The 10,214-nt window shown below is 42.3% G+C and overlaps 1 long non-coding RNA gene across 1 annotated transcript; it reads left to right on the forward strand.

Moving 5' to 3' along the window:
- Positions 1–1,161: 1,161 nt before the first annotated feature.
- Positions 1,162–3,058, forward strand: LOC146811934 (uncharacterized). The gene is made up of 3 exons (XR_014965849.1): positions 1,162–1,784; positions 1,875–1,987; positions 2,688–3,058. It is a non-coding gene; the product is annotated as an uncharacterized LOC146811934 (long non-coding RNA).
- The last annotated feature ends 7,156 nt before the right edge of the window (positions 3,059–10,214 follow it).

The raw sequence follows: 10,214 nt of genomic DNA on the forward strand, positions 1-10,214 counted from the left end.
CATTTGGCACACACACTAACGCAATCAAAAAGATCGTAAACAAACACTGGAATCTGCTGAGGAATCTACCTGAACTTATCGAAAAACCTCTTTTCTCTTTCAAAAGGGGTACCAACCTAAAAGATAGGTTAGTGAGGGCCTATGAAGATGATACAAAACATACTGTGGATAATATGAGACAACTGTCTCCTATTATTGGACACTACAAATGCAATATGTGTCTAGCGTGCAACACCACACAAATCACGAAGACTTGTACCATTAATAACATTACAATCTCACTCAAAAATTTTTCCAATTGCAATACACGAAATGTGGTATATTGCATACAATGCCCGTGTAATCTTCACTATATTGGCAAAACGGTTCAACCTGTGAAGAAAAGAATTTTACAGCATCAATCCCGTATTAGATGCCTGACGGAAAATGCACCTCTTGTTGACCATTATCAAAAATATGGTCATTCTGAAAATGAGATGAATTGGTGGGTACTGGATGTAATAAAACCCACTAAAAGACAAAATAATGTTGATCAGGTCTTAACTATGCGAGAAGGTAAATTGATATGCCTTACCAACTTGATTCACCAAGGACTCAACTCATCAACTGAATGGCATACTTTAGCATGCTTATAAGACTGTTAGGTTCCCCTGATATCTGTATATTTTCCAAATTTATTGCGATATCAACATTATAGCGACACTGCCTGGAAATGTTAGAATATCATCCTTTCACCTGACAGATAACCAATTGTGTTATTTTTTAAAATACACGTTCTGTATTGGATGTTATTGTACTGATAATCAACTGGGACACGATGTACTTATGTACGTTTTAAGAATGAACGTTATAGAAACAACCTCTGCAGCTTTGTTCTGTACTTTGCGTAAGTTTGTTGTGTCAACAATCTGTTTGCCTTGCTATTCCTGTCTACATGCTCGCAATATGTACGAAATTAGACTGCTCATCGCGTACAATGATTACTAGACTGTATTTGTTTAAATCAGGTTTCACAATTTTGATTGAAGATCTTTATGTGAATATTGTTGACACGTTTGAATAAGCTGTTGAGAAGAATATCCAATGTTTATTTCTGTTGATTTAACAATTTTGCTCTTATTTTTGAATGTGATGACAGACACAGTATAAATATGAGGCCAAACCGTTTAAACCTTATTCACATGTGTTTTAATATATTTCTGATCTAGATAAATCCATGTGAGCCGTTATATTTGTTAAATCTGCCATCCCAAACCAAGATGGCCGATCGATTACCTTCGCGCTAAAGATGTTGACTAACTTCACCACTTTTTTCATTTTCTACGAGTATTAACTATGTAGAGTAAGTCAATAATAATACATCATTCAGGCATAATAGAAGCTAAAGTCATTTTTCATCAGATATCCAAATCGGATAATACTTTGCCATGTTAAGATGGCCGCGACATACAGAAACTATATGCCCCGAGGCTTCGGTTAAGTCCCTCTTCGATTATTACGTATACTTTAAATGTGGTTCAATGGCGTGCGGTCGTTGCTACCTGATTGCATGCCGCCCGTGTAACCGCTGGTGAACCGCGAGGTACGTTCATAGCATTTAGATGCTTTAAATAGCCTGACTTGATGATAGTCAGATATGATCTCTTAAAAAATGTCTAAATGTTTCCTCCACTAGTTTTAATCGACTGAGGACACGTGCCGGTTGAAGTGAGATTCAATTCTCCTTCTATTTGAATTAAGCCACTTGATGTTTGGATTTGGCCATAACTACTGAGAATTGCCAGGTAGGCATTTCAGAATTGTGTGCGTCTTTCACCGTGTGGCAATGTCTGTTGACATATCCTAAATGCCTCATTATTCTCTTTTCTTAGTAGTATTAAATTGAAGACACGCGCTTCACAAAAGTGAGATCTAAATATCACCAGACTTCGATACTCTCCAATTTCATCAGGTTTCTTGTTTGGGAGATAATCCCCCAAAGAATAAGGTACCACAAAGTCCATTTGTTATTAAATTTATTAACATCCTTAAAAGATTGCATTATCTGCTTCATACTATATCCTGTATCGCAATCTCTGAATGGGGATATATACATTTACCAATATGACTTATTGATCACTGTGTGTTGTTTATACTAAGCATTTGGTGACTCTTTGATTCTCCAAGGTTGCCTTATTTAATGCTATACTTCTTAGATTTGAATTGAAGTTAGTAGTCACTCCCTATGAAAATCAGACCAATTTTCAACTTTTGATCCATCGTTATATACAGAAAGCTAGACTAATAACACAGTATAGTCGAGTATATCACTGGGATATTTGACATTTAATTGTCATAATCAATATAAATGTTTGTTTCATTTTGGATAAAACAAATCGGCGCTGATTCAACCTAGCTGTTCTTTAATTTAAATATAGTTAACTATTCAGTACATTACAAATATTTGTTGCAATCTAGGATGCACATTTGGATCTATGACCATTTATAGGCTCTATGGAAATAATTCAGTATTGACAAATTTGTACCATTTGCATTCCTTTAATTTGATGCATTTTTGATGCATTTTTTATGAATTGTATCTCTATATAATGTGCAATTGATAATGACTTGTCCATTCTACTGTAATAGAGATTACGGACTATTTCATACGGGTGTGTGTTAAGTTTAATTTGTATTTTTATCTCTAGGGGTCACCTTTTAATCGACTTGTCCTGAAGATGGTCTTATGAATGGATATTTAAAAGACCGAAACGTCGACTGTCACACTTTTTTCTTTATAATTATTTACTATTATTGTGAAAAAGTGTTTGATTAAGTTCATGTGAAGGAACAATTGATTGTACCATTTCCTTCCACTATCTGTATAACTGTCCACTTTCAGTACCCTTGATTTCATTGACTTCATTGATTGATATAAAGTTTCGTTTTTACACACCCGTTGCTTTTTCTGCTTTTTCTAGTTTGATTGATTCTCAATGAATTTTGTTTTCTTTCTTCATTTATTGATCTATATGACTGATATATAAGATACAATTTAGAAATACGTGAATACTGATGGAATTCAGTTTTATAGGAAAATAATTATCCTATATCAAATAATTGCCAAAATATACAACTAAGTATCCAAATTAATCCCTTGAAGGCATCCCTTTACCAGTTCATGTTACATTACCCAAGCCCTCAAGGGTTTATTGGGTCGTCCATTTTCTATATCAGTCCTGTGCACCATGACATGCACCCAGCGCGTCCGAGTCTCACTCCTCCTTCATATGTCCAAGATCACAGGGCACACCTTCCGAGGGTCTCAAGCTGCCACAACACGCGCCCACCGCGTCGCTTGAAACTTCTCCGGAAACTTTTATGTTCCTGTGTTTCCAAACAGGGAGTCAGCTCACCTCGGGCCCTTGGGGTTACAAGACACAACACAAAGCACAGTCTGCGTTAAGCAGGGGGACCCAGCACCCAAAGCACAGTCCCAACAGCCTCTTCCTTAGTTAAAACAGCAAACTGCAGACCAGCACCAGATCACGAAGCAAGGGTTTGTCTTTCCCCAGCAGTCTCTTCAGTTGTTCCTTCCTTAGCAGAGGTTCCTCTTGACCATGAAATGGGCCCAAGCCTTTTCAGTCTCAATCCGTTTCTGTTCCATTCCAACATTCAGGGGTTTCAGCTCACATAGTTATACCCCTAAATGTCTTTGAAGTTTGTTGTGCTCAGGGGTCCCTGACCCCTGCCTAAGTCAGTTCTGGGTGTCTCCCTCCCAGTGTCACCTTTCTCCCTTTGATACTGGGGATCTGGATCCTTAATAACTCAGCAGGAGACGGGTCAACACATTCAACAGAGACACACAGAAATGCCTAAGGCACAAAACGCAGCCACTTTCTAAAAGAGTGGTTTCTGAACACACAGTGACAAAACCACTTTCATAGAAAGATGTGTTAAGACACTGAGTTCATACATACTAAACTTCACCTCTCCATTATAAACTTATAGGAAACTAGGCTACCAAAACACAATACCCAGCCTCCCCCATTCTGTCCTATGGGCAGAATGGCCTTTCACCAGTGAAAACGGAATGGAGTGTTTTTCAGGACATAGCACACACTTCAGTATATGTCCTGCCTTTTACTTACACTGCACCCTGCCCAGGGGTTGCCCGGGACTTACCACAGGGGTGCCCAATGTGTATGCAAAAGGGAAAGTAAGGTCTGACAAGTTGTTGCACTTGTCAGGACAACATGCTAACTTAGCAAACTCCACGCAGGCCCAACACTGCAGGCCTGAGTTCCCTTCTCCGCGCGCCTTTGCATTACTAGCCCTGGCACACACAGTGCACATCACTAGGGACTTTACTAGTAAGACAAACATACCAATCATAGCCAACCAATTACCATTACACTTTACATAGGGACCACTTGTACTTTGACACTGATCAGAAGTGGCAAATTACCCAAAGCATCTCAAAACCTAGGAGGTAGAGGCAAAAAGTCACGGGTAATCACGCCAAGATATGCGAGGTCTAACACTTCTCTTACAAGACTTAATGGACCCGTACAGGATGGGCAAAGTTTCAAATGGGTTGAATACAACCCCATTTTGTGGCACCTCTCTGTATGCAAAGAGTCAGCAAGGTAACAGGACATCTCATCTCCTTCTGAGTTTCTCAGGGAGACCTAGTATCATGTCTTCCATGATTTTGTTGAGCCTTTCGACCTAGCCATTTGTCTGAGGGTGATAGGTGGTTGCGAACTTGTAGCTCACACCACATTCATCCCAAATAGCATTTAGGTATGCAGACTTGAAGTTAGTCCCTCTATCAGAGACCAGCTCTTTAGGAAACCCAAGTCTGGTGAAGATTTCAAGGAGTGCCTTTGCTCTGCAGTCCTGAGGAAATTGTCTCTAGATACCTAGTGACATGGTTCAGTACAACAAGGCTAAATCTATTCCTAGATGCAGTATGAGGGTCAAGTGAACCAACAATATCAATTCCTAACTCTCAAAGGGAATCCTAATCACTGGTAGTGGAATTCAGAGAGCCTTTGGTTGTGTGCATGTCTTGCCACTGGCTTGATGGGTTACTCAGGAGCGACAAAACTCCTTCACCTTTTCAGACATCTGGGGCCAATAAAAATGGGCAACCAGCCTGTCCCATGTTTTGGTTTGTCCGAGATGTCCAACTAGAGAGATGTCATGGGCCAAAGTAAGGATTAACTCTATGTACATTTGGGGGACCACCACTCTCCTGGCTGCCTGTGGTTTGGAGTCCCTGGCCTCAGTGTACAGAAGCTCATCCTCCCAGTTGACCCTGAGGGTACCACTGACATCTCCTTCTTCTTGCCTTGAAGGTCCCCTGCACTTAAGAGTTCTGCCAGATCAGACCTACTCCATCAGCTGCAGTTCCCTTCTCAGGAAACAGGGTATCTTTCTCAGGAGAACTCCCCCCGGTCCTGTGACGGTTTAGAAGCTGACTCGGCAGCCTTATTTCCCTTTCTCTAGCTTGAGGTCACTTTGTCCACTGTTTCAGGATCCAAGCACCCATGACTTCCCTGATGTGCTGCCTGTGCTCTGGTGGTAACACACACTGTCACTCTGGTAGACCCAGCATTTCTGCATGAGCCTTCCTCTCCACCTCTGGCCATGTAGACATCTCAAGATCATTTCCCAACAAACACTCCACTGGGATGGCAGGGGCCACAACCACCTTCTTGGGGTCAGTAACCCCTCCCCATCCTAAACTTCCCAAAGCCCTTGGATGGAGCTTAGTCTCATTGTCTTGTCATCATTGGTAACCTGGTGACTGATACCAGGCAACATTTGATCTGGGGATCCCAGTCTAGCTTCCACCATAGTGATACTGGCACCTGTATCCCTCAAAGTCTCTACCTCAGTCCCATTGATCTGTGGCCTTTGTCTATACTTCTCCTAGCTTGGAAACAAGACAGCCAGGGCTTCAATATTCACCTCACCCAGTGAAACTGAAATAGCCTCTGTGTAACCTCTGGCCTGTCCAGAGTACACCTCTACCCCCACTCCCATGATAGCCAATCTCTTGGACTGTCCACCATTAAGGGACTTTTCTAATGACCTGCCTGATGACAGTCATAACATAACCCAGAAGCCTTTGCTGGATCCCAGTTTCTACCCTGGTACCCCTTGCCTTTGAATTGGGAGAAGTCTCTGGACCACCCTACTGAGAAGTATTTTCGGGGCCTTTAGAAAACTCCTTTTTATCTTGTTTGTTGTTAACCTCCTTACCCTGCTTGGAAATCTGTGAACCCTTTTTCTGGTCACTTCCACCATTTGTTTTTCTGGACACCCTAATTCTGACTCATTTGTCAGCTATCTTACCCAGCTCTCTGGGAGTAGACAACTTAGAATGTACCAAATGCTGATGCAATATATCTGAGGTACAGTTAGCTAAAATGTCCTTCTTCATAATTAAATTATACAGCCCACCATAAGCATCCACCTCATTGCCTTTTATCCAGCCACATACTGCTTTCACTGAAGAGTCCACCCATGTCTGGTTTTGACATTTATGGGTGTCTCTGAGCTTTACCCTGTACTCTTCTGTAGTGAGTCCAAATCCTCCTTTAGCTTTAATACTGCCTAAAACCTAGGCGAATACATAATGGGCGTAGCCATTTGCTTCTTGACCTTACTTAAGCTGGGCAAAAAAAAAAAACACATGCAACATTTTTGTTAACATTCATATCACAAGGTGCAGGTGCAATTTCTATATTTACCACTGCAATTTTTCCACTCCAATGTAAAGGACCTAATTTATAATGTATCATAGTGAAACTTTATATATATATATATAACATTGCTTGGTCAGATGGGATTGGGTGGTATCGAGAAACATTTCAAAGTAAAATCTCTGGACTTGATTTCCAAAAATTGGGCTTATAATCTCTCCAACATGGAACTTTCATGTAAGTTAGCAATAGCATATTTTCAAAAGGTAAACTTAATTCACTTTTTGGAGAGCATATTCAATGTGGATCGGTCCAAAAGGACCTTAGGCCTAGCTTGGTGAACCAAGATTTGATGTGCTGGAACCATGGAAAAGTGGTGTGCTCATCTAATTCCAGGAGTTCCTTCACGCCCTCTCTATGGAGCAAGCTCCTGTACTGTCCAAATTCTTACCCAAAAAACACCTTAAAACTGCTACTTGCTCTACAGTTCTAAAAGTAAAATTATGTAACATAGGAGGGCAGATGTAAAAGAGATCATACGAAATTGTTCTCTCCCACAGTCAACATTTCAGTATTCGCAGATCTCCTTAGTTCAGCGCCATATAGTGTAGCTGCCTGTGCCATAGCTCAGTGTTGGAGAACATCTCTACGCTTTTGTATATGTTGTGTCCAAGACAGTTTATTATCAAGCATAATTCCCAGGTACTCAAATTTGATCACACATTCAAGCCTCTTCTGTCTCAGACATAAGATATAAGAGCCGTATCAGTCTGTCCCAACTCCAACCTGCCTACAAAGGAAACCCCTGTGTGTCCATCCAGTGAGCATCGGATTTGTTCAGGAATGACTTCGACTACAGAATCCGGATCCAAGCGGCTCCACGATTCTTCACAACTGTGCACCTGATGCTCACGGCCCAGGTTCGAGTGGCCAAACACCATGATGTTATATTCCATATAGGTGCCATAATATAGGCCCCAGTAATCTCATTACCCTTCACTTATATTCTCTCCCTACATTACACTTGTCACAGTTTACAGGGACTGACCTATTACCTAGATACTACACTGCATTCAGAACGTGGGTTTTCCATAGATCGAAATCTCATACATTAGGCATGAGGATTCTTGGAAGCACAGCAGGACTACTATCTCCTGTATAAAATCTATGTACAAAGTTCATGCCCAACGGCATCCTTAGGCCGACACAGTAATACAGCAAGGTAGGACCCCTGGAAAGACCTATGTGTATATATACATCACATCTTGCTAAGATGAGACAGAGGAGACAGAGACTTCCGGGCTGACACACTGACCAGAGATGCTGAGGTTCCTGCATGCAGACACTCCAGCTCGCAGTGATCTAACATCCCTCGCGGGGTGTCCAACTCGAGACCCGTACGGGGTCTCACAGTCTATCACTTCAGGTAATGGGGTTGACTAAATACTAGAAGGATTATTGGCTTAAGACCTACACACAGGCTAGGTACACTTAGGTACATCTAGAAAGGGAGGCAGCATAGGAGTATGCATCTTTTATCATGTGTTTTATATATTCATATGTATTTATGATTGTAGTGAGATGGTAGAGCTATACCATCCATTTATCTTTATTCTACTGCTAATCATTTATATCTTGGACTGCCTAACGGTTGTTGCAGCTCATCTATTTTACACCAGAATAACAACTGTTCAATAAATTCTTATTGAAAACACCCAGCCTCTTTATTCTGTGTATTTCTCTGAGACAGACTAAGTAAGCACAAGTGACTGAGCGAAAGGTAGCATATTGTTACCACGGTCCTGAGGGATCAGGGTTGTCATGTTCGATGGTTGCCAAGAACTATTCTCTCCATGGCAAGAGGAGATTCTAGTGGCACTGTGAGCTAGTTGTTACAATAAGGGCTAACATACCCAGTGGGGTTGATCAGAGTATGCCTGACACCAATCCTACAGTGTATGTTGTCTAAACACGCAGATCCTGTATATTTCTTATAGGAACTACATGACAATGAGGAGGTCTCCCTAGCGATCCTAACCTAGGGTCTGGTGATCCCGACCTGCCTCAAGCTTCAACCCAATGCCTGCAGCTTCAACCTTAAGGGTCCCCCCTGACCGTGACCGCAGCTGGTAAGAAGATCCAATGCCAAAGGACACCCCTGTACCCAACACCCCTGTCCTTGGGTTGCCCAACCGACGGTGTCCAGGCATCCCCCCCCAAACATACAGTCTTGGACCTAGTATATAAATGTAATCTTGTAGTTCCTGTCATTGCCAGGGACTACAATGGCAATGTGTGCTTTTTGTGACAAAAAATATTGTTTTACTTTAGGCAATTATTTATTTTTTGGGGTTGATAAGGGCACAGCAGTTGCATCAACAATAAATATTTGCAAATGCCTTGACAAACAAAACAGGCTTCACAAAGTGAACAGGCCAGTATGACCAGTGCCAGCCACACTGGCTGTGCCAATGCTTATTGTTGATGTCTTCATTGTAGGAGAGTAGGATCTGCTTCTTATAGTTACCCCCACTTTTTGTTGATGTTTCACTGTTTTTCGACTTAGTCTCACTGGGATCCTGCTAATCATGACCCCAGTCTATTTGCTTTGTCTCTAAATTGATTACTAGTACCTTAGGTACACTCCAGATTGGATTCTGGTGTACCCGTATAAGTCCCTAGTATATGGTATACTATATACCCAGGGCATAGGTACCCCAGAGGCCTCTCCGGGGCTGCAGCATGTATTATGCCACCCATGGGAAACCCTTCAAAATGACATAAAAGGTCTGCTACAGCAGCCTGTGTAATGTGGTGCATGCACTCCTTACTTAGATATAGGTTCACTATATCTATCCATATCACTGCACATATAAACCTATCAGTCACCCCTATGGCAGGCCTTATCAATCCTGAAGGCAGGGTGCTGGGTTTTTTGTGAGAGGGTGCCCATGCATGAGCAGAGCCCCTCTGCAGCCTTCGGAACCTCTATTCTGGGGTGGTTTGTGATGCAGTCATACCATATATACTTAAGTGCATTATAACCTCGGGGTAAATGCTAACTTTAAAACGGCTGCATGGAAACATGTTGTGTTTGGTGTCAAACACCTTGGAATCATACCTCCCCACCAGTAACTGGTGTGTGAGGTATGATTTCACCCTACTAGAGGGAGAAATATGACTGCACTGGTACACCCGGTACCAGCTTTGCAAGCCCTGGCATCACAAAATGCATGCTGCCAGCCACAGATATGAGCCTGCCCTCCTGCTGCTGGCCGAAATTCCAGCAGGGAACGGCTGGACAATAGGTTTCCTCTCACAGGGAGGTGTGACCACCTCCCAGACAGGCTATAGTGTATTGGGGCTGGGTGGGTGCACTCAGAGTGCTTTGATGTCGGCACTCGGGCACAGTCGGTGTCCCTGTGCATAGTCCAGCTCAAACTGGTTGCAGGGGCTACCAGCCCCTGCTCTGGTGCAAAACTGGACAAAGGACATGGGTGCAGCCACCCCTCTGTCCTG

Source organism: Triturus cristatus, chromosome 7 (genome assembly GCF_964204655.1).
Source record: "Triturus cristatus chromosome 7, aTriCri1.1, whole genome shotgun sequence".
Taxonomy (NCBI): domain Eukaryota; kingdom Metazoa; phylum Chordata; class Amphibia; order Caudata; family Salamandridae; genus Triturus; species Triturus cristatus.